The sequence below is a fragment of the Nannospalax galili genome, unplaced genomic scaffold (genome assembly GCF_000622305.1).
Source record: "Nannospalax galili isolate Female #2095 unplaced genomic scaffold, S.galili_v1.0 scaffold183, whole genome shotgun sequence".
NCBI classification, from domain to species: domain Eukaryota; kingdom Metazoa; phylum Chordata; class Mammalia; order Rodentia; family Spalacidae; genus Nannospalax; species Nannospalax galili.
The window spans coordinates 4,105,889-4,131,632 of NW_008350555.1; the positions used below are offsets into that span (position 1 = coordinate 4,105,889).

General features: G+C 39.2%; 1 protein-coding gene across 1 annotated transcript in view; it reads left to right on the top strand.

Moving 5' to 3' along the window:
* The first annotated feature begins 636 nt into the window (after positions 1 to 636).
* Positions 637 to 25,744, top strand: part of LOC103745852 (carboxypeptidase Q-like) — a 219,312-nt gene continuing 194,204 nt past the window's right edge. Inside the window, exon 1 of the mRNA XM_008847864.3 lies at positions 637 to 935. The gene's annotated coding sequence lies outside the window, so the exon portion shown is untranslated. The remainder of the gene's footprint in view (positions 936 to 25,744) is intronic.

Here is a 25,744-nt window from a genome sequence, read left to right on the forward strand (position 1 = left end):
TGTAAGTGCTTAAGAGGAAAGACCAGAATTGCACAGTGTTTCACAAAGATAACTGGTTTTGATAAGAACTTGGTTAAGCAAAGGAATTTAAGAGTTATCAAAACACAAAACGTTAAAAATACGTGTGTACTTTGTGAACAGAAATGCGTATTTCTTCCTGGGCATCTTTTTATATGTCCAAAGACTTTCTGATATAGTTTAGATCATTGCCTCTGCCTTCCATGAGCCTCCTCTTTAACAATCCTTCCCATTTCAGCTGACCAGAGGGGAAAAAGTAAGGTTTATTTTTCACTTGACTGTTTTTTTGACAGGCCCACTCTGTAGCCCTTTGTACTCTCACAGTCAAGGCAATCCTCTCTGTGCCTCAGCCTCCCTATTGCGGGGATTACAGACGTGAGCCACTTTGCCTGGCAAAATAATGGTTTAATCGCTTCCCCCGGGGGCTCTGGGGTGGGGGGTGGGGATTGACAGTTCACAAAGCAAGGTTTCCAGAAGCCAGGCCTTTGAATGGTTTGTCCACAGCGGGTCTCAGAAAGACAAACACCTACGGGGTTCAGCCGGCCTTGGAGCTCCGACCTTCCGCCCGCACAGCCTGTGCTAAAGCACAGCCCCCAGGTCAGGCCCCGCGCCTCGTCCGCGCCCCGCAGGGTGGAGCACGGCCTCGCTGCACAGCCCAGGGAGGGTGCCGGGGCTCTGTCGCCCCGCGTGAAGCCAGGTCCCGCCCGGGCGCCAGGGGTCTCCGACAGCAGCCAGGCCTCTCCCGCGGCCTCGGGGTCTCCGGCGGGGCCCTGCGCGTCCGAGTGGCGCTGTAGCGCGCCTGGCCACGCTCCTTCCCGCCCCGCCTCCGGCCGCCGCCCTCAAGGCCTCGCCGGGGTGAGCTCGCTGCCACCGGGAGTCCGCGTCGCCGCCGCTTCACTGCCGAGCCCCGTGACCAGGTGCGTGCACCGCGGCCCGTGGCGGCCTGGCTTCCTCTAGGCGGGCGGGCGGCCAATGAGCGGCCGAGGACGGCAATGGCGAGACACTGGGAGCCGCCCGCCCGCTTCTCCAGGGACACCAGGGTCCGAGGTCAGCCCGGACCGCAGGTGCCTATCACCTGCAGCCCTGGGCCTTGGCGGCCTCCCTCTCCCCTCAGCTGCCTAGGAGCTCCCTCTAGCCCCCATCTGGAATGTTCCCTAGGACAACGAACTTCACAGCGGACGCCTTGGGGGTTTCTTTCACTGTACCTCATGCTTTCACTTCTGGTGTGCATGGTGTGTTCCACTTTTGAGTTGCATGAGAGACAAGCCTGAGTCGGACTTGTCATCCGTAATAGTACTCAGTAACTGAGGATGAAGTAGAATTAAATAAATTAGGTGATCAAGTTGGATGGGTACTTTTGAAGAAAAGCTGAGTAAATAGATGCATGGAAATCAGTGTATACGAAGTGGAGCAATAAACACAGGCTAGTAGTGCTTATTTTCTGATGTTTTCCCAGGGTTAAGTGTTCTTTTGGAAGCGGAGCATAAGAGTTCTGTTCTATGTAGTTGTAAATAATCACTAGGCTCCCACACCCCGTATCTTCTTTAGGTGGAGTGGAGTGTATGTGCTTGTGTAAAACAAAATATTCCTGAGGTGTTTCTTGCTGGTGTTTTGTTTCTTCCTGCTTTGGGTTTTGAAGCACCATTGTCACTGTAATATTTAATGTATTTCTAAAATACTAGGGTAAATCTAAAGGAAGAACCACATCACTGACTTGGTTGTGAACCAGGCATTTCTCTTGAATTCAAGACTGTGAAGAGTCTCTGTTTTCCTTTGACAAGGGGTGGTTGAATGGAGGTGAATGAAGAAAGCTAAACATGGCCTGGTGAGGAAAGATAGTACACACAGGACATAATGACTGCTTTAAATTCTGTAGTTCTATTTTTTAGACCCAAGCTGATCTTGGGTTTTTCACTGATCTCTTTGGGTTTTAATTTCATGTGCTTGTGTGCATGTGTGTTATCTGTGTACATGTATTTGTGTGTGTGTGTGCATGTGTGTTCATGTGCCTGTGAAAGTCAGAGGTCAATGTCAAGTGTATTCCTCAGTTGCTTTTCAACTTAATTTTTTGAGACAAGGTCTCTCACTGAACATGGAACTCACAAATTCAGCCAGACTGATGGGTCAGTGAGCTCCAGGAATTCACCTGTGTCCACCACATGGGTTCTGGGGTTGCAGACCTGCACCAATGTTGTGGGTGTCCTGGGGCCCTCTGGGTGGGGGTAGAGTTGGCGTGGAGTCGGGACACAGACACCTGGAGTCAGGTGAGAAGCAGGCAGTGCAAGCAGCTGCAGACTCCTTTATTGTGGATATGGGGCTCCCTTATATCCCCACCTCCCAGTGTCCCATTGGTCCATTGATAGGTTGTGTCTGTTCCTCGTTGGTTCTCTGTATCAGGCCAATTTGCGTCAGCCCTCTCTATGTCTTTTGGCAGAACACAGGTTTGCCTCAGCCAGATGTTTTTAGCATTTGCAGCGCTGGCTCACTGGTTGTTCGGCCGCACTTCTTCCTGCACACCACTACACCTGGATTTGATGTGGGGGTTAGATCTTCACATTCGTGTGGTAAACACTTTACAAATTGAGCCATCAACGCATCCCCAGGTTCCAATTTCTTAATTTCTAAAATGATGTTTGTTAGCTGGGACTCTTGCCTGAGGTAAACTGTAGCTTGCTCTCTAGTCAGGGTTGAAGGTGAAACTGCAGACCGTTTCATGGGGTTCTGCCTACTTCACTTGCTCTGCTTGAAATTCTGAGGAGCCTTGCCCATGCTTTATTCTCTGCAGATTACAGCTCAGTTTTCTTCTCCACATTTGCAGCTATAGGACCTTGGACCTCCAACTGGTAGAGAAAAGTGGGCAATATTTTCTTCTGTATTGCTACAGGTCACCAGTCTTGGGTCTAACTTGTTTCCAGTCATCCCAGTCAGACGATGTCACAATTTCCAGTATATTTAGAAAGCTGTGTCAATATTAATTGGCATGCAATGGAGATTAGTTATCTTAAATCACAACATTTTAGAGCTGCAAGGGCCTTGGAGATTTTTAAAGGGAACTTAAAAGGCATTTTATGTAATATTAAAATATTCTTTTGCATGCTACTTTTATTTATTTTTATTTTTATGTGTATGAGTGTATTGCCTGCATGTGTGTAAGTGCACCTGAGTCCTGCAATGCCTGTGGAGGTCAGAAGAAGGAGTCAGATTCTCTGGAATTGGAGTTACAGATGGTTTGTTAGCTGCCATGTGGGTGTTGGGAATTGAACCCGGATCCTCTGCAGGAGCAATCAGTACTCTTAACTGCAGAGACATCTCTCTAGTCCCCTTGCATGTTACTTTTAACAAACACAAAGCCCCCAAATAAATCCATGTTACCTCAGTTATTTCAAGTTTATTGAGTGAAGTGGAGTCAATGTTTTGCTTGGTGAAAAAGACAGACTTTCTCTGGCTCTTTTCCGAAAGTGCCAGTGATGGTGTGATATGTCATTCAGATATGAAATGTGTAAGGCTGATATTTATGGAGCACCGACCACTTAAAAGTCGCTGTTCCATTTAAACTTTTGGTTATATTGTCCCATTTAATCATCATCATAAACCTAAGAGCAAGGTACAAGTGTAATCCCTTTTGACCTTACTAAACAGAAATAGTACCTGCAAAATGGGAAAGACAGGACTCAGAACACAAGCAGATAGAGTCAGGACTCCTCCCACAGGCACAGATAATCTCTGCTGTAACTGCCTGTGTGGTATAGAAGGATGGTCTCCATTTATTCTCAGATATGTATAGATGTTGGATATGGGGACAAGTGAATTGGGGATGGGAACTCAGGAGTAGAATGATTAAGGATAAATTATAGGGAAGCTGGTCATTTTGTAGTTTAAAAAATTATCAACTAAGGGGGTAGTGTGATGGTTCAGCAGGTAAAATGATTTGCAGCTAACCCTAATGATCTGAGTTTGATCCCTTGGAGTCACATCATAGAAGGAGAGAACTGACTCTGAAAGTTGTCCTTTGACCCCTCTCCCCCAACACGGGCACCATGAGACACACACATACACACATAACACAATATAATAGTAATTGTCAGCTGGTGCGATGGCTCACACCTGTAATCCCAGCACTGGCCAGCCTGGGCTACATAGTGAGACCCTGTCTTACAAGAATTACTGAATTATACTGGGATTCAAGTAGAATTCAAGACTTTGAACCTAAATGCTCTTGCATCCTACTAGTTTTACCCATTTATGGAGCTTAAGGTGGGTGACATTAAGGGCTGTCATCAGTGAATGGCATTTAAGCGCACTGAACCATAAGACCTAAGGACTGCTGTTTTGTGGGCCAACTTTGTGCCCTTGGTGAGGTGCTACTTGCCAATCTCCTTCTTTGTAAGGAAAACTAGGAAGGCAAGATGGGCTTCCAGGGCCCTTATAATTATCTGATGAGAGCAAGAGAGTGGCCCGTAAAATAAGTGGAAAATTGTTGTCAGCCAGATTTAGCCTCATGGAAGGCAGAAACCAATTGTAGCTGAAAATCTGAGTGCCTGAAAATCTGAGTGCCCATGACAGTTTGATTTAGCTCAAGAAGCCGGAACTTTCTGCCCTGAAGGCTGGTGTGATGGAATAGACCTTCCTGTTGCTCATGATATGAAAAATTTAAAGCAAACATTTTTATTACTTGCCCTGGAGCTAGAACTTTAAAATGTGCTTTCTTCTCCCCCTACTTTCCCTAAACCACTTAGCTTTTAAAAACAAACAATCCATTCATGTGCTTGCCATTGTCAGATTGTTAGTCCTTTCTCTTCATGCTTGGGCTCCCTCCCTCATTCCCTCTCTCCCTCCCTCACTCTCTCCCTTCATTCCTTCTGTTCCTTCCCATTTTGCTTTTTTTTGAGACAGAGTCTCGCTCTGTAGCCCAAGTGGCCTGGAAATCACTATGTAGCCTATGCTGACCTCAGCTTGCTTCAGTTCTCCTGTCTCAGCTTCCCAAGTGTTAGGAGTATCAGCAGGGGCCCCCCTATTCTGCTCTGGACTCCTCTCTGTAACACAGCAAAGTAGTAGGACTGGTATGCTTCTTTTTAGTTATTTTATTTAGATAATAATTTCATAACACTGTTGAATATGTGCTATATGTCAGACAAAAAATGAGAAATCGACTGAACAGGAGAGTGACCTACCACATATTTAATTACACCCCAGGGTGGTGTGAATGCTGTGGGAATAGTGACCACTTATACTCCCAGAAAAAGTGGGGAGAAAGTGAGGTGCATGCAGCATTCATAGCTGTCTGCTCTTGACAGCAGATGCAATGTGACCAGCCTCTTCATCTTGCATGATGACTTCCCTCTCCATGATGGACTGTATTCTTGAGCTGTGAGCCAAATAGACTCCTACTTCATTTGAAATTATCACAGCAACACTACGCCTGGGAGAGTTCTGATTATCTATCTATCATCTATCATCTATCGATCATCTATTGATCTACAATCTATCTATCTATCTACCTACCTATCATCTATCTATCTATCTATCTATCTATCATCTATCATCTATCGATCATCTATCGATCTACAATCTATCTATCTATCTACCTACCTATCATCTATCTATCTATAATCTATCTATCTATCTATCTATCTATCTATCTATCTATCTATCTATCTATCTATCTACTATCTTCTACCTACCTACCTACCTGCCTACCTACCTACCTACCTACCTGTGTCTCTCTGTTTCTCTATCATCTATCTGTGTATCATCTATAGTCCGGCTACCACCTATCTATCATCTATCATCTATCTATTATTTGTTTGTGTGTGTTTGTAGTACATGCATGTATATGAATTCTTCTTTGTGTGCAGGTGTGCGTGGAGGCCAAAGATTGAATGTCTTCTTCAGTTGTTCTTCATCTTATTTTTTGAGGCGGGATCTGGAACTGAACTCTGAACTTGCTGATTTGGATAGACTGGCTGACCAGCTAGCACCCAGGATCTTCTTGTCTCTGCTTCTCAGTGGTGGTATTATAAGCACAGGCTACCATGACCAGCTTTCTACATGTGTGTTGGGGATCCAAACTCAGGACTTCTTTATTATAGTTGTTTCGGGATTACCCAAAATGGATACTAGACCCCAGGAGCTTCACATTCTCACTGTAGGCCTACTCAGCCTCCAGAAATTTTTCAAAATTGCTGTTTTCATATTTCTGCTGGCTTAAGGCTCCAGTTGTTCTAGTCCAGCTGAGCTAATCTTGCCTATGACTGTTAATTTTCCTACCTCTCCAATCTTAGGATGGTGGATTACCCTTTAGCTCTCTGATGGGTCCAAGAAAATTGTTGGCTTTTAGCTTGTTTGGTTCCAGTTATTGTGGTAAAGACAGGAGCAATGAATTGCAAGCTTTGTACATATTGTAGCTGAAAGTGGAGGTGCGGGCAATGCTGTCTTTACTTTGTGGCTTTAAGGTTCTTTCCCATTTTCATAACATCCCTTGACTTAATTCTGACTTTTTTCTCTGCTTTTCACCTTATACAAGAGTGGCAGAACGCTTTTTCATTCATGATTTTCTTCTTAAATAAAATATTCTTAACACAATACATGATCAATATTCTTAATGTATATACTCAATTTGATGCTTTAAACTTTTGAAAATTTCAGGGTCTGGAGAGATGGCTCAGAGGTTCAGAGAACTTGTTGCTCTTGTAGAGGACCAGAGTTTGATCCTCAGCAGAATGTTGGGTAACTCACAACCACCTGCAACTCTAGCTCCAGGGTATCTGATGCCCTGTTCTTGACTCCATGGATACCCCCATGTATGTGAGCATACACACAGACACACACATACACATAAGTAAAAATAAAATGAAATCTTTAAACATTAAAGCAGTTTCTCTTGAGGAAGATATGGGATGCCAGGAGGACAGAGTGAAAACATTATAAAAATTTGTAATAATTGCATATTTTCTACATTTCATATTTAATGGCATTTTTTTTGTCTTTTTGAAGCAGGGTCTCCCTGTAGCCCCAGCTGTCCTGTTAATGGCAGATTATTAATGGTGCAGTTCTTACAGATTCCTCAATGTCCATTTGTTGTATACCCTTTGTGATTCTGCCAATCAGCACTGCTTCTGCATAGCTCACCTGTTATGGTGGACTTGTCTATTAGCTGAGCTAATAAGCAACATTTCCCTGCTCTAATGAATAACAGAATCAGTTCTCAGAATAATGAAATCAGCTGAGATTTAATTCTGAGGAAGGAGCTCTGGTTTGGTATTTACTTTGTATTAGTTTTCCAAAACTCTAAACTATCAACCCTACACTTACCAGAGACGGAGTAATCACCTTGCAAGCCATTTTTCCAATGCTTTTTCTGAATCAGGACACGCAGTAGCAAAGATTGGCAGGGGAAGAACTGATGTGTATCCATGTGGGTAGAAGAACTCTGCTTTGAAAACACAGATAGGCCTTTGGAGGTGGAAACTTACAAGGCTCAGAGAACCCTGCCACATCTGAAGCTGAGTTCAGCAGAATAAATGGGAGGCTGTTTGCTGGCTTGGCATTGGAGCTTGCCTGGCACAAATTACACTGTAAACAACTTTTCAAACATTTGCATCTGCATTCGCGACATTAGATTCTCAAAATGTCCAATTAAACACTTGTCAGTGGAAGAAATGTTTGCTTCCTCAGGGGACTCAGTGTCAGCCTTGGCCTCTCTGATGCAGAAGCAGTTTCAGCTGAAACCATGGTATGCTCATCTCTGAACTTGATCTTGTCCTTGTTCAGACAGAATTCCTCTTGAAAGCTGTGGAGACTGTGTCAAACTGTGGGCCATGGAGCTAGGTTAGGTAACTAAAGAAAAACACCCAGGCAATGTGCACTTTTGAAACCTAAAAACATTTCAGTGCTTTAGGTTCTTTTGCCTCTAAATTGTTTGTGCCTGAAATGTTTTAGAGAATAATTACAACCGAGAAAAAGAAAGGTAATACTGATACGTTTGTTATATAGATATTTTTTAAAACAAAATCCAAGGCAGAGGCAAGTGGATCTCTGTGAGATTGAGGCCAGCCTGATCTACATAGTGAGTTCCAGGCTGGGGCTATGGGAAAAAATCCTGTCAAAAAGAAACAAAAAGCAAAATTCATTTCTTAACAATTCGACAAACATTTCTAAAAGTATTAGTAATTATGAGTACATGTGTGTGGTATATGTGCATTCCTATCTTTATTTATAGAAATACTTAATTATGTGTCTATGGTGGGAGCAGCAATGACAGATTCACGCATTCTATAGAGACACACAGATAGAGGAAGAAAATAATGGAAAAGATTCAAGAAAACTTTTGATTCATGAGAAAAGTTGTCTTATATAAATGAAAAAAAATCACCTCTGTATTCTTTAGTGAATTTTCTAATTCATCTGGCCTCAGTTGTCTAATCTATAAAATGGGTAATATAGTATCAAGAATATCAGTTATTATTATCAGCATTAAATAAAATGATCTTTGTAAACTGTTTTCAATAGTACTTTTCCTGGGTGGATCTTGTAAATTCTCAACAAATGTTAGCTATCCATGAAATACTAATAACTTTTTGTATTGACAATGTTTAAATATTCTTCTATAGTGAGGGGAAGGAGCAAAGGACAGGGAGATAAAATAGGTAATTGGTGCAGCATGGGTAGAAAATTTGGCTTCAGTAGGCATTTCCTTTACTGCGAACTGAGCAGTATGTAGATTAAGTGGTAGAAAAGCTTTAAGGCAAAGATCAAGAAATATGAAGTATCTCATGTTAACAAAATTGTCCCCTCAGATATGAAGGGGAAAGCTTTTCCTGAACCTGAGGAAGAGTAGTGGTGGAAATTTAGGGCTTAAGGAGAGTGGAAAAATTTTGAAGCAGCTGCTATGGGGGAATCTGATAGGTGTCAACTGAAGATAAATATAAGGGTTGCCCAGCAATGCAGAGGATACAACTGGGGTCAGACAGTCTTAATTTATAACAGAGATGTTTGGCCTGATGATGTGACTATTAGTGCTAATACTATGAACCCTGGGACAAGCACAAAGAATTAGTTTTGAAGGAAACAAAGTAGGTGAGAAGGAAAGGCAAAGGCATCTAAGATGCTAATGAAAACACTGTTGGAATCATTAACCAGCAAATGGGGTTGTAAGCTCATCTGAATCTGAAGTGGCAATTTGGATAGATGGATGGCAGACTGGAAGTGAAGGGCTCTTCACTCAGCCAACACTCATCTGATAGCTATTCTGTGCCAAACATGTGCTGAAGGACTGATGGATGTTAAAGATGAGACAGTTCACTTTAAGAGATAATGAGCTGATCAGGTCCTCCATGTGACAGCCATCTTTCCCTTGAAAAGCTTTAACTTAGTAACATAACCTAGGTAATTTAAATTTGAGGTTGTGAGGTACTTTGTAGGGGTAAGCAAAGGTTTTTAGAACATTAAGAAAAAGACAATCGTATAATCTGTGCAAAGGATAAGTAGGTCAGGAAAGGTTCCTGGAAATGGTGTTGCCTGAGAAAGGTGAACGTAGGTGCACAGGGTGAAGAATGGCAAGAGAGAGGAGAAAGCAAGTGAGCAGAGCAGAGGATTGTCCAGGACAGATAAAGATTTCCTGGAGAAAATGAGATGAGTTCTGTGTGATATGGTTTTGGGGAGAGAAATCAAGAAGACCTGAATTGGAGTAAAAGATGCACTGATAAGGGCAGAGGCAAAAAGATGTCAGGGGTATAGAATGGTGAGAATATTGATGGCTTACATGTATCAGGAAGTGAATAAGTGATTTTTTTTCACTTTTTATTGAATGCTAAGGAAAACTAGTATTTTAATTTCTTTGATTTTATCAAATTTTGTTGTATTTCATACAGAATATATCACAATCTTAATCATCTTTATAGCCCCATCCCTACCAGACCCCTCCTGAAAGAGGTTACAGAAGATTTGGAGAAGGTAATAAGTTTGGGAATTATCTGTTTGGATGAACAGTTGGATGGGATACAAGTGCAAATAATCCTAACAAATGTGATTAAACCCGAAGAGAGAATTTGTAAAGTGCTTGAGCCTGTCTGGAAAGTTTACCAGTGCACTTGACTTCAGACATGCCTAGGTCCAGAGTCCAAATACTTTGATATGGGCTGATCTCTATCCCAGTGGTTTCTATCTGTGGTTCAGCTTGTCCTGCTTGTTTGATAATTCTGATTGCAAACTCCCACCACATGGTGGACAAAAATCACATTCCATACATCCTAGTGGAAATAGCTTCTATTTGCAATGTCTATATGATTTAAATTGCAGATTCATTTTTTACTCAGGTGTGACCAGGCCAACAGATCAGGAGATACCTACCACTGAAAAGATGACTTGTTATAATTCTACAGGGTCATGTAGTAGAGTTCCAGATTTGGGCAGAAGTAAAGTGAAAGAAAGACAAAAATAAAATAAGAAATAAATCAAAGCCTTTTTGTGTTTTTTGCACCAAGAAAGAGAGATAAGGCAAGCAGCTTTAGGGCAGGATAGTTTGACTAATTTTAGTGGGGTCATGCGTGTAGAGACTTTCCTGAGTTGTCAAGCACCTAGCCCTGGAGTGACTAAGGCAGAAAAATATTGGGTTGGCCTGTGGGAATTTGGTAAGAGAGGTAGTGTTAGGCATCTGGCTAGTTTGTACATGAAAGGCACATTCACAGAGGTATCATGGCTGTTAGCTCAGATCCTGAAAGGATAGTCATGATCCAATAAGGCCCCAGATGCAAGAGCATGAAAAATATAGAAAACAGAAAAGTGTAATTTACCTTGTATTAATGCCAAGGAAGATTCTGATTGCCCTCATTTGAATCATCTCATTTCTGTAATTTGGGTATAGAATATGGAGTTATGTCTTAGTTTCTTTTCCTGTTGCAGTGATAAAATACTGTGACAAAAACACTTAGGGGAGAAGGGTTTATTTTGGCTTAAATTTTGGTTACAATCTATCGTGGTGGGGAAATGGCAAGAGTGTGAAGGAGCTAGTCAGATTGCATTCACAGTCAAAACATGGAGAGAGACAAATACATGAATACTCAGGATTTCTTTCCCTGGGAATGGTGCCACCCACAGTGGGTAGGTCTTTGCCCTCAGTTAAAGTAATCAAGACAATCCCCCACAGACACTCCTGGAGGCCCATCTTCAAATGATACTATATTTTGTCAAGCTGACATAACTATCGCTGGTCAGGAATTTAACTATGATGGATAGCCAACCTATATCAGACTGTGGGGACTAGGGAGGATTACTCTACGAGAAAACAAAAACAAAGCAAAGTAAAGCAAAAAACAAACCAACATGAGCAAGTATGGTGGTAAGCCAAGAATTATATTTATAAATCTATTACAAGGTACTATTATGGTTGGGTTGACCAGGCTGCAGTTCAAGTGTGGCTCTTGGTCTCTAGATGTCAGGCAGGTTATGGGTTTTATTTTGCTTTAAGAATTTTCATTGCACAACAGCTGCTGTTTCCTGGCCAGATGCCATTTATTCCCTGTCCTTCATTTCTACAAGCCTGTATAGTTTCTGAAACTCAGTGTTAAAAGCAAACTAGAGCTTCAAACTTTAAGATTTCCAATTCCTTTGACTAAGTACTGGTATTTTCCTCCATGCCTATAACAGACACCTTGATCTAGTCCCCCCGCCCCCGTCAATCTGTTTCTCTTCTTTCTTCCCTGTGTTCACTGTTGCCTTTCTATTCTCTCATTTATTAATTTTTAAAGTTGATATGCAAAATTATGGGTTAAGTAAGATATTTTCATACATATATATCATCTTACCTTTTTCTTATTTGTCTCCCACTACCCTGTATCCCTTCAAATGATCCTCACACATACAGGAATGCATACCCAGGCACACACACAGGATTAAATCTAGATTCCACATGTAAAATATGCAATATTTTTTGAGTCTGGCTTATTTTGACTAGTGATGATTTCCAGTTCCACCCATTTTCCTGAAAATGACATATTATTTTTTTAATGTCTGAACAGTACTCCATTATGTATATTGTATCTACCACATTTTCTTTATCCATTCTTTGTTGATGGGCATCGAGGCTGTTTCCATATCATGGCTATTGTAAATAGTGTTATAAACATGGATGCGCAGGTTTCTTTGTAACATGTTGACTTAGATGCCTTCAGGTATATACCCAAGAGTGGTATAGATGGATTATATGGTAATTCTGGTTTTATTTTATTTATTTATTTTGGAGGAGCTTCCATATTGATTTCCATAGTGGCCATGCTAGTTTATATTCCCACCATCAGTGAACACTGCCCCCTCATCCTTATCAGTGCTTGTTATCATGGCCATTCTGACTGGGGTGGGATGGACTCTTAACATAGTGTTAGTTTGCATTTCTGTGGTGGCTAAGGATGTTGAACATGTCTTTGTATTTTTGTTGGCTATTTCTGTTTTTCCGTTGAAGAATGTCTGTTTGATTCATTTGTACTTTTATTGATTTTAGTGTTTCCTTTGAAATCCATAGCTTGGACATCATAGTTAGAGAATGTTGTATCCATGTAAGTGTTATTACATTTCATTTTTATTGAATTTTTGTGATTTTCATGCAATATAGTTTGATGGTATTTAGATCCTCTCCCCTATCTGCACCTCTCTCCACTGCCCCCACCCAATTTAATGTACTTTCTTATATGTGTAATATAGCCTATAGATTCTGATTTGTGTCCCCAGATGTCTTCAGTGTGAGTTCATCCACTGGACTCACCAAAAGTGCCATCCCTGTAAGACATGGTCTGTCCCCGTCCCAGCAGCCATCAGTAGCCCAAAGTTCCTTAGGTTGGGTTGGAGTTTCTTACCCACTTCCCTATATTTATATCTATGCTGGGATTTCACCTGGTTTGAGGAGTGTTATTTCTTGTATATTAAATGTTCTTAGATTCATGTGTTTGAATACTTGACCCCCAGTTTTGGAGCTATTTTTGGGAAGTTGTTGTACCTTCAGGAGATGGGGCCTGGCTGGAGGAAGTGGGTCAATGGGCAGTGAGACTTAAAGTTGCAGCCTGGTCCTGCTCCTAAGCCAGGCTCCCTGTGACCATATTGGTACCACATAATGGGTAGCTGTGACATGCTTCCACTGCCGTAAACCAAGTCTGGTTCTTGCCTCCCCCGCAGTGATGGATTGCATACCCTGAACCCATGAGCCAAAGTAAACCTTTCCTCCTTTAGGTTGCTTCTGTCAAAGATTCTGTCAGAGAGACCAGACAAGTAACTAATGCAGTGATGTGTCTGAAGACCTGGACTCAAGGCACTTCAACTTCCTCCTCTGTGGTTATTAGTGATGTTAAGTGGTGTAAATAAAGAAATGCTTGTTTGAAACTATGCAAAATGTAGTACAGTGTGCATGTTGGTGATTTCTTGATTTCTCATTTTATGCTGCATGAATTCTAAGTATTTCTTCTTATTGATTTTGTTATATTTTGATTTTGTGTTTTTATGAGACAGAGTCTCATTTAACTCAGGCTGACCTTGAATTCACTATATAGCCAAGGATGGCTTTTAATTTACCCTCTTGCCTCTACTTCCCAAGTGTTGAGATTACAGATATGTACCAGATGCCCATCTTGTCTTTATTAAGCTCTAGTTTTTAGCCTTATTGCCTTTTCCAAGTGTATTCTCCATATTCTCTATCCCTACACTTAGGCCAACTTTATTTCTGTCTTTTTATGTTATATTTCTTCTGAAATTATGCTTCTCTTGACTATCCTATCTGCTACTGAAACCTTAATTCCTTCCAAGTGCAACTACCTTTTCTGGAATAGATTTTTTCCTGAGGATTAATATTCATATTCCCTCTCCCCTCCCTCCCTCCCCCCTTCCCTCCTTCTCTAACTCCCTCACTCCCTCTCTCCTTCCCTCCCTCTCCCCTCCATCTCCATCTCCACCAATCCCCTGCATTTTCTTTTTCCTCTTCTTCAGTTTCCCTCCTAATTATGTTCTAAATAATTATTGTACATCTCCTTGTGGTTGGGGTATTTTATACCTCCACAAGCAGAGGTTCTTATTTTCACTTCTTTTGTACCATGGACCATTCAGGAGACATAATTTAAAATAAATAGTTGCTAATTAATTATTAATTGGGAAAAGTACTTATACGCAGTAATTTCAGTTTGTGACTAGACTGATTAGTTGACAGATGCTCAAACAGTTTAGTTCAATTAAACAAATCATTATAAAGTCTAGAACAGATGGGTAAGTTCTAAACAAATATTTTTCATTAATTCTTTTGGCAAATATTTATTGAATAATCTCTAATTGCCCTGAATTGCAGTATGTATTATATGTTTATTACTTGATGTTTAAATATTGAAAATCTAAGCATGTATCTTACATGGCCCTCATCTTCAGTTGGCTTCACTTACATAGTACTGAATACAATTATAAAGCCTTACACAAATGTTTGTGGACATATGAAGAAAGCAGTGATTTGTTCTGACTTGGGTAGTTCAAGAAAAGATTCACAGAGGAGATAACTTGTAAGAAAAATGAGGCATGCTAGAAGGAAGCATCAACAGGTCTGCCTGTGGACATTTTGTATTTTCAACATTTCGCTAAAACTTGGGTTTTTTTAAAATGTTTTCATTTCTAGGAAGATAAGAGCATGTGCAGTTTTTCCAGTTTATCCCACTATATGCAGCTAAAACACTTTGATGTGATACATTCAAAACAAATATAAGAAGACTCTGAAACATGAGAAGAGAAGGAAGACTAACTAGGGACCTAAAGAATGCCATGTTAATAATATCTCTGCATTTTATTTTTGCCTTACATATATCTCAGACTTGGAGATAAAGAAGCTGGCAACTTTTGAATGTATGGTAGGGGAAGGGAGGGAGGAAGAGAAAGAAGATGAGGAAGGAAGGAGGTCAACAGCGAAAGGGGAGAGAGAATGAATATGAATCTTTAAGAAAAAGTCTGCTTTCTAGCTAAAGGACCAAGAAAAGGATAGTTTACCAAGACAGAAATCTATTAGGCTGTAACTAGTCTACCCCAGTCAAACATCACAGTAAAATATTGTGACCCAGCTCTTACCCATGCCAACAAAAACAGAGACTCCAGATGTCTGCCCTAGCAGTGCTTTGTGAGGTTTTCACCCTTAATTAGTTGTGCCAGAGATGACAAAGTAGAGAGCCACAAGTTTTATCTACTTTTCCCAGTAATGAGCCCTTTTCATCCTCCGCCATGTCCCTTTCTTCAACTTCTACCATGTTCCTGGTATCAATGGGGACTGTGTGGGGAGTCTGGACTTGTGGCCTAAGTGGTGATAATACACCTATTCCTTTCCCTTCTACTGTGGTGTCAGCCAGGACCTAGTGGAGAGCTAGTACTTTGAGTCTTATCCAGGAGTAATGCAGCCATGCCATGACAGGCTACTGGAGACCATGTGGGGGATCTGGAATGTTCTCACTCACAATTTATTAGGTGACCTTCTTCTTCTTGGATCTGTGGAATCGAGGACAAGTGGAAGACCTGACTAACGTGCACACTTGATGAAACAGACCCTTCTTCTACTACAGCAGTGGAAGCAGAGAAAAATCAACTAAAATAGAATACAAATAGACCCAGAGTTTAATAACATGCTAGAAAAATCTAGGTGTTAACTGAAAAATATTTGTTATCAAGAACTAGAAAATCTTGAGAAGGAAAAGACAATCTATAGATGCCAACACCAGAATAATAGATTTTAGAATTTTCTGACAAAGGTTTTGAGAAGGCAAATAAAAAGTACTTAAGTAAATACAAAAATGCTTGAAATACATATAACATTAGCTTCAGCAAATAAATCAAAGATATGACAAAGATGAGGTGCAAATTTTGTAACAACATACTATAAGAAAAATATAATATTCTGTTGTGACTGAAAACAGAATAAAGGACATGAAGGAGATAATCAGTGAATTGGAGCATAGAGCATTAGAAAGTGTTCAGTCTTTACAACAGAAATAAAATAGATGAAAACATAGAACTTCAGGAAGCTGAGGTGCATTGAGAAGGACCTAGCATTCATATATTCAAATCTTCAAAAGGTGGAGGAAAAGAAATAATGGTTGATGAAGACACTGAAAATATACTGGCTGAAAAGTTTCCAAATTTAGTAAGAGACACAACTGTAGATTCAAGAGGCTGAGTGAACTTTCATTAAGATAAACCATTCTAATTCACCTATTAAAAACTAAACTATTAAAAAATCTTGAAACCAGCCAGAAAATAATGATGCTTCCCCCCAAAATGAAATATTATTAGAATGAGAATGATTTCCCACCAGAAACCATGGAAGCCAGAATCCCTAGTGGCTCATTTTTTAGGTATGAATAGAAAATAACTGTCAAATCAGGATCTTATTTCCAGAAAACATATTCTTTAGGAATGAGGAGGGGATTAAAACATTCTCATTTAAAGGTAACTAATCTTAAGCATCCCTACCTTAAAAGATGTCTAAATTAAGTGCTTTGAACAGAAATTAAAGGATAAAAGAAGGAATCTGTGTTGGTAAATGCAATAGACTACTTTTCCTCCTTGAATTCTCTTAATTGTGTTTGACAGGTAAAGTAAAAATTATAACACTATCTAATGTATTTCTAAATATTTGTAGAGGAAATATTTAAGAAGATTACATTGTATACATAAAAGGTTAATGATATACAATATGTTAACATCAGAAAAAAACAGATCAAAGGAAACTAGTAGAGAGGAAGAGAAACATCATATAATGATAAAAGAGTTAATTCACCAAGAATTATTCTAAATAGTCTAAATGTGTAGTCCTAAAAAAGGTGTAAAATGTGTGAATCAAAAACTGATAAAAATGAGAGGAGAAAAAGACAAATCTGAAGTTACAGTTTGAGACTTCAATATCTCTTTTTCTTTCACTTTTTAACAACTCAACAGAAAGTCCTCAGAGTTATAATAGAGCTAAACACCACCACTAACAAAAAATGTAGCATATACTTATAGAACGTTTCACCCAACAACAATAGAATACATGTTTTTTTTTCAAATGTGATAGAGTGTTATAGCAAGATAGATGATATCCTGGATCATAAAATCACCCTCAAAAAATTTAAAAGATGGAATTCACATTAGAGAATGTTTTCTGAACACAATGAAATCTAATGGCACACTTTTTTTTTTTTGTCCCTGTGGCTCCAGCTGGCCTAGAACTTGTTATGTAGACCAGGTTGGCCTTGAACTCACAGACATCCATCTGCCTCTGCCTCCCAAGTACTGGAATTAAAGGCATGTGCCACCACACCCAGCAAAATGGCACACTTTTAAGTAATTCATGAATCTACAAGGAAGTCTTCTGAAAAGTAAAACCAATAGAAGTGAACAAAAATTAAAATACAGCATGTTAAAATTTGTGATGCATAGTAAAAGCAGTGTGATAATGGAGATTTATAGCACCATCTGCATACATTAGAAAAGAGGAAAGGTCACCATCTATCTAACCATTACTTCAAGAACCTAGGAAAGGAAAAAAAATATGAAAGTAGTAAAAAAGAAATAACAGAGAGCAGAAGCAGATGGTGTTGAAAGAAGACAAACAATGGGGTAAAACCAGTAAAACAGTCTATTCTTTGAAAAAATCAGCAACATTGAGAATGATCTAGCAAAACTGCCCAAAACTTGGAAAAATATACATACCAGTTTAAAGAATTAAACAGGATGTCATTGATCCTACAAATACCAAAATACTAATAGAATATACAATTATCTCCACATATATGAATTTACAACATAAGTAAAATGGAACAAACTCTTGGAAAGCTCAAAATATCACAACTCAGTCAATATGAAACAATTAATTGAATAGCTTTATAACTATTAAGGAAATTTATAAATAAAAAAGTACCAAAAGCCAGGTGTGGTGGTGAATGACTTTAATCCCAGCACTCAGGAAGCAGAGGCAGGCAGATCTTTGTGAGATCAAGGCTAGTCTGGTCTGCATAGTGAGTTCTAGGCCAGCTGGGGTTACAGGGAGACTCTGCTTCTTTCTCATTTTTTTATAAGTATATTTTTAAATGAATTTTTGTGCTGGCTAGTAGGGGCTGCACAACCTTGTCCCATCACCTTTCCTTGAACAACCTTTTCTCTGAGACTGTGTGAGAGTGCCTGACTCAGTATCTGGATGAGCTACTCAAATCCCACTGAGCCATCCTCAGTCCCTCCTACTGCTTCAGGGCTCAGGCTTCCTTGATAGCTAGTAGGGGCCTGCACATCCTTGTCCCATCTCCTCTCCTTGGATGTTTGCCCTATTCCTTCAAGGCTACTGAAGTGTGACTAACTAGCCAGGGCCCCTTCACCCTCCTGAAAAGCTTCTGAGAAGCCTGCCTGGATCCATCTAGTCCCTGAAATATAAAACCAAAAAAGAGAACCTGAAGCCTAGACCTACTAACTTTACATACCGAATCAGAAAGCAACCAAGCTACATCAGTAATACAAACAGAATCAAACTTCAGCTGAACAAAGGCAGGACTGAATTGCATGCCCAAATCACAAGCAAAAAAAGAAATCCACATGCCAAAATCTCAACAAAAAAATGATGATATGAAAAACCAAAATAATATGTACCTACTAAACATCACCGATCCTTTAGAAGAGTTCTACAATGAGAACTCCCTAGAGGTAACTCAGGAAAGAGAATTTAAAAGAACAATCATAAACATGATCAAAGAATTCAATGAATTTAAAGAACAAAAAAACAACTCAAAGAACTAAAAGAGGATAGGGATGAACTGACTGAATTCACAAGAGATAGAAATATTGAAGAAAACTCAGGCTAAAATGAAGAAGGAGGTGAAACACTCAGTAAGCCAATTTGAAACAACAGGAGAAAGCCTCACCAACAGAATGAATTAAATAGAAAACAGAATATCAAGACTGAATGATAAAGTTGAAGAATTGGATCACTCAAGCAAAGAATGTGAAAAAAAAAACGCAGGAATGGAATATGCAGGTGGGACGCCATGAAAAGACCAAATTGACATACCATAGGCATAAAAGAAGGAGAAGAATCCCAGGTAAGTGGCATTGACCAGATTTTCAACAGGATTATAGAAGAAAATTTCCCTTAATTAAAGAACCATATACCCATACAGGTACAAGAAGCACACAGAACATCAAATAGGTGGGACCAGAAGAGAAACTCCCCATGGCATACCACAGTAAAACCACTAAATGTACGGAACAGAGAGAATACTGAAAGATGCAAGAAAAAAACAATAAGCCACATGTAAAGGCAAACTCATAAGAATTACGGCTGACTTTTCAAAGCAAACTATGAAAGCCAGAAGAGCCTGGACCAAAGTATTACCAATTCTAAATGAATCATAGATGCCAACCCAGAGTACTTTACTCAGAAAAACTATTATAGTTGAAGGGGAAAGGAAAATCTTCTATGACACAAGTAGGCTGAAAGAACTCCTATCTACCAAACCAGACCTACAGAGAATACTCAAAGCAATACAAAGGACTGAAGAAAGGAATGAGTATACCTTAACAGGCAACAGAAATATAATAAATGAAGGTATAATTGTGGAAACACAAAATTGGACCAAGAATTCAAACAGAAATTAAAAAGACAGAGATCCTTTTGAAAAAAAGGCTAAAAACTAACAAACAAAAACTAAACTAAACCAAACCAAACCAAAACAACAACAAAACCCTACCAAGAATGAAATCTAGCTCTAGATGTTTGAGGATGCTGCAAAATGTTTAAACAATTAACATTAATGCTATCTACTGTAGTCCAGAAAAGAGAAAGGGGGACATTTCCTATTAATTTTATAGATATGTGCATGTGAGTATGGGTGCTCATGGAGGCCAGAGGTATCATGAAATCTCATAGTTAGAGGTGGTTGTGAACTGCCTAATGTAGGTACTGGGAAGTGAACTTGAATTTCTGTCATGCAAAAATCCTAGTAAAATATTAGCAAATAGAATTCACTAGTATAGAAAATGTATTATATCTGTGATTTTAAAAAGTTTATTCCTGGTTTACTATTTGAAAATAAGTCCTTGTAATCCTCCATATTAAAAGCCAAAAGAAGAAAAATCCCATGATCCTATTAACTGATGTATAGAAAGCATTTGACAAAATCCAGCTGTCATTCATGATTAAAATTCTCAGAAAGACAGAAATAAAGGAAGCCTCTTTAGTTTGATTAGAACATCTATAAGAAACCGATGATTAGCATTTTGTTTAATGATGTAATGTTCAACCCTCCCCTCCAAGATCATACTAAAGAGGAAGAATTAAACTACTTGAGTTTAAGCTTTATGATAGAGGTTCAGTAATTAACAGTGTGTGGTGGAAGGATAGACACATAGATCCATGGAACAAAACAGAAACTCAGAAGTGTGTCTACATATGTATAACCCAGTGACAGTTCAGAAGCAGTGCCATGAAGGAAAGATAGTCTTTTCAAAGAAATGGGCATGATGTCCCACCCCTAACTGAGGAGCTTCTGACAATTGACAGCTGCTGTGAAGGAGGGAGTCAGTTTTAGAGTGTGGTCCCTTGTATGCTAGCCACGCTCCAGTGGACGGCCAGCACCAAGAGTATGCAGCAGCACAAACTGGACTTGATTTTTTTTTTTTAAAAGAGGATACAAAGTTGGATAGGTAAGGACAGGAGCATGGTTTGAATCTGGGAGTAGTTGAGAGAGGTGGGTGAATATCATCAAAATACAGTGTGTGAAATTCTCACAGAACTAATACAGAAGGAGGAAGAAAAAATGGAATTAGAACATTGGACACCAACAATAAAATTAGGATCCTTGACGTAAATCTCACATCAGATATGAAAAATAAGTCAAAATGGATCATGGACTTAAATGTAAAAAATTAAAACATAGAGAAAAACAGAGAACAATATATTCAGGATTTAGGGCTAGGCAAAGAGTTCTTAGGCTTGACCTCAGAGCATGATCCATAAAAGAAAAAAATTAATCAACTGGAATAATCAAATTTTAAAACTTGCTATGAAAAAATCATGTTTTGAAGAAACCATATTTTGAAAAAATAAGATATAGATTAAGAGAAAGTGTTTGTCAACCACTTATCTGAAGAAGGCTAGGCAGCAAGAACATATAAACGTTCAAAACTCAACATTTACAAAGTACATAATCCAATCAGAATCTGGCAAAACACAGGAAGAGACATTTTACTGAAGAAGACACAGGTGGAGAGTAAGCCCCTGGAAAGACAGATGCCGCTACAATGTTATCTTAGTGGCCAAGGATATGAAAGGAATGGGGACAGTTCTAAACACTGGTAAGGATATGGGAAATCTGGATTTCTTGGACACATATGCAATCACAGAATCATTCTAGAAAAGGTGGTGTCTGTACAATACAGCACTGCCCTCCCTCCGTCCCTCCATCTCTCTGTCCCTCCGTCCCTCTGTCCCTCCCTCCCTCCCTTCCTATCCTTTCTTCCTTCCTTTTCTTCCTCTATTTTCTTTCCTCACTATGGTTCTGGGAATCAAATATAGGGCCTCACACATGCTATGCCATGACTGTGCCATTGAACTACATATTCAGACCAATATTTAAGTTCATTAAAAAAATCTTTGTACTAATGTTCATAGCAGTGTTATTTGTAATAACCAAACCCTGGAAACAAGACAGCCTCCAGTGGGCAAATATAGTTAACAACAGCAAAAAGCCTCATGGTGTATACACCCTGTGGACTAATAATCAGAAATAAGAAAAACAAATTGTTTACATAGGCAGTAACCTCAATGAATTTCTAGTGAATTCTTTTGAATTAAAAGGAACCAATCCTCAAAAGTTATATAGTATTTGATGCTATTTGCATAATATTCTTGAAATGTCAAAATTATAGAATAGGAAACAGAAAATGGTTTCTAGAATTTAAAGCATTGGGGTGGGATGAGGAGATGGGTAAAAGTCGCTCTAAATAACTCTGTGAGGGCACCTTGCCATGATATAATGTCTGTATTCTGACTGGCTCATTGGCCATATTCTGGTTCTGATATTGTACTACAGTTTGGCAAGATTTTACACTGGTGGACACTGCAGAAAGGAGTCATGAAAACTCTCTGTGTTTCTAGAAATGCCTGTTGGTCTACAATTATCTCAAAATAAAACTGTTAATAAGGCTGAGAGTATAGTTCAGTGACAAAGCATTTGATTAGCATGCATGAGGTCTTATGTCCAATCCCTTGAACACAATAACAACAAAATCCTCCAAACCTGACAATTAAAAAACCTGCTTAGTGTGCTTATGTGTGATTTCCTTCCCCATTGTTGATTATCTTAAACTTTTTTTGTCAACTAGTGATGCATTGCTCTATAATGTTTATTTTCAAATCCTGCTTTGTACTTAGTGAAGCTATTAGCAGTGTAAGTATAAAACATAAGATTTGGAGTGCACACAAAAATGTGAGATTATGTGTGTGTGTGTGTGTGTGTGTGTGTGTGTGTGTGTATGTGGAAAGCACGTGTAAACATGCCTTCAACAGTGGACTCTGCTCTCCTCTTCAGGCTTTTTAATGTTCCACTGTAAATTATAAGGAGCTTTAGTGTAAGCTGGCATTTGTAATCCTTATCAGTTCTTAACTTGCCGAGAAGAATGTCTTCTTTCAGGATGTGTAGCTTTACTACAGAGCAAATCATTGCATTGTCAAATCTTTGTGAATTATACAAAACAAAAGAAATGTCCTTGCTAAGGTTTGGCAGTGGCAACAAGGAACTTATCAATTTGAAGTTTGTTGTAATGCATTGCATTTAAAAGACTTTTTTAAAGTAGAACCAGTGCTTGAGAGAATGAAGAATCATGAAAAATCTGCAGCTCATTTACAAAGTTAGGAGAAAGAAGACTCTTGCCAACTTTTCCTTGTTTTGTACTTCCTATTAGTTTATCGAATCTCTCTGAAAGACTTTTACATTTATATGTATTTAAGGAAAAAATTGAAAACTTGGGACAACTAAAAATGGTTAGCTTGAGCTCACTAGTATGGTTTCCTGGGGGCTTACAGAAACCATATCCCAGAAGCTCTCATGGTTTAAAAGGTTCTCAAAGGGGCTGGAGAGATGGCTCAGCAGTTAAGAACACTGGTTGTTCTTGCAGAAGACCCGGGTTTGAATCCCGCACCCAGCTAACAACTGTCTGTTACTCCAGTCCCAGAGGATCTGACAGCCTCTTCTGACCTCCACGGGCATTGTACGTTCCAGGGGATCTGACACCTTCATCTGGCTTCCATGGGCATTGCACACATGTAGTACACTTACATACATGCACACAAAACATTCACAATAAAAATAATAAATTTTAAAAATTTTTAAAAAAGCTTCTCACAGATTTAGGTGAAATAGATGAGGATTTCTGTTGTTGTAGGGCCAGTAATTGTCTTCCTAGGCATTGTCCAATACAGCTGATTATGTAATAAAGATGAAATCATACAAACCAAAAGGATGCAAAAGTAAAACATAATGGACTTTTGTCCTTTGTGAAATGCCTTATCACAGAAAGAAAATACTTTGTGCCTTGACAGGACTTTGCCAATGCACCACTCCCTGCTTACATGGAGGATCCTCTTGGGGGCTGTGTGGTGTACTGTGCAGTAGTGCTGGCATCTACTATATGCTTGATGCTGTGCTAGGTACTGAGGATATAGTAAGGAAGAAAACATGAAAAAAATTCATGTCTTAATGGAGATTCTGTTCGAGATTTTAAAGAAAGCTGGGATAATTCTCTCTCTCTCTCTCTCTGTACATCAGAGGTCAATGTCCAGTGTCATCTTCAATTGTTCTCTACCTTATCTTTTGAGGCAGTCTCTTACTGGACCTGTTCACTGACTGACTAGCCTGGCTGACCAGCAAGGATCTGCCTATTGTAGTGACCACTATTGCTGATGTTGCAGGCATGGCTTTTATGTGGGGGCTGGGGATCTAAACTCAGGTTCTCATGTTTCTGTGGCAAGTACTTTATTGACTGAGCCATCTTCCAAGCCCCTGGATAAGTTAATTTCACAGAGGTTGAATACCTCTTATCTAAATTGCTTGAGACCAGAAGTGCTTCAAATTTCAGATTTTGAAGTATTTACATATACATAATGAGATATGTTGGAGTTCTAGTCCAAGTCTAAACACAGAATTCACTATATGTTTCGTACCATGAATGTAATTTTACATATTTGTTTATGAAACAAAGTGTTATGTATAATTTTCCATTTGTGCTTTCATATCTATACTCAAAATGTTTCAGATTTTGGAGCATTCTTGGTTTGGATTTTCATGCTTGCTATGTTCAACCTGTAGTATGTTTGGAAGCAACATGCTCTATGCAGAAAAATTAGAGTAGAAAAGGGGTTCTAATGTTGGAGAGGTCATTCCAATTTTAAATAAGCTGGTAGAGAAAGGATTGCTTGAGAAGTAAATTTTGATGAAGGACTGTAAGGCACTATGTTCCCTCTGGGAAAGGTGTTCTGAACAGTGGGAAGAGCTGTTATAAGGGACTGAAGTAGGAAAAATAGCACTTCAGCAAGGATGTCAGAGTGGCTGGAGCAGAGGCAGAGAGTGCTGGAGATGAGGGCCCTGTGGATCATCCCTAGGACTGTAGTTTTTACCCAGTGAGATGGGACCATCATGAGGGCTCTAATCTAGAGAGTAACATGGCCTGACCAGATATCTGATATGACTTCTTTGTGACTGGTTAGTTAGGAGGTAACTTAAATAACACATTGAAACAATCCCAACAAAATGCTAAAGTTAGGGCCACAGCTGGGGAAGAGGTAGTTAGAAGAGAGAAATATAACATCAACCCCCACCAAAAAAATTGAGGAGACTTTTCTATTGCTTTTACAACAGTGAAGTTGTGTGTGTGTGTGTGTGTATGTGTGTGTGTGTATATGTGTGTGTGTAGATACTGTCTTGTAATAAAAATTTAGTCTTAGTTCTAAAAATTAATTATTCCACTAGAACTAAGGAAGTTGATCATAGAGAATTGATTTCAGAAGGTAATGTAATCAATCTTATTAGTTTTTTTTACAGTAAACTAATTGTCATGGTATATTAAAGTTTCCAACATGGCAAAGTACCTATGTATATTAAATTTGTTTTACTGGAAAAACTTATTGGAAACAGAAAGGTTTTGAAGAGAAAAGGTATCTAAGGAATAGACTGAAATGCATATACTTCCTGAATGTTTTGTTTTTTCTTAACAATGTTGGGCTTGAAATGTTTGTGAGTTTATTGAGGCTATTTATTAATATACATCATTTATGTCAGAGTTAGAGCAGAATGGTACAGCACAGTCATCTCTCTAACATGTAAAACTTCATGACCAAAGTAAATGTTGTGATTCCTAAGGGTGGTTTTTGTTAGGAAACGCTTGAGGAGACTTTAAATAATGAAAAGTATCCAGCACACCTGCATGAGAACCAGGGCACAACATCCCTTTCTCCAGATAAAGGTCTGTCAGCACAGTAATTCCAGGTGCATATTTGCAGGTCCCAACTTGGCATGTTGGTTCTGAAGGGGAGAGGGATCTACCCAAACAGAGAAAAAAATCTTCCTTCCTTCTGTTTGAAAGAGGCATTCCTTCACATCCTGATATATTTACCTCCCATAAAACTTTGTGGATTTTATTTTTGTTTTGTTTTTGGTAAAATATGAATTGCCTTTGAAAACAGTTTATCTTTGGATGTAAAGGA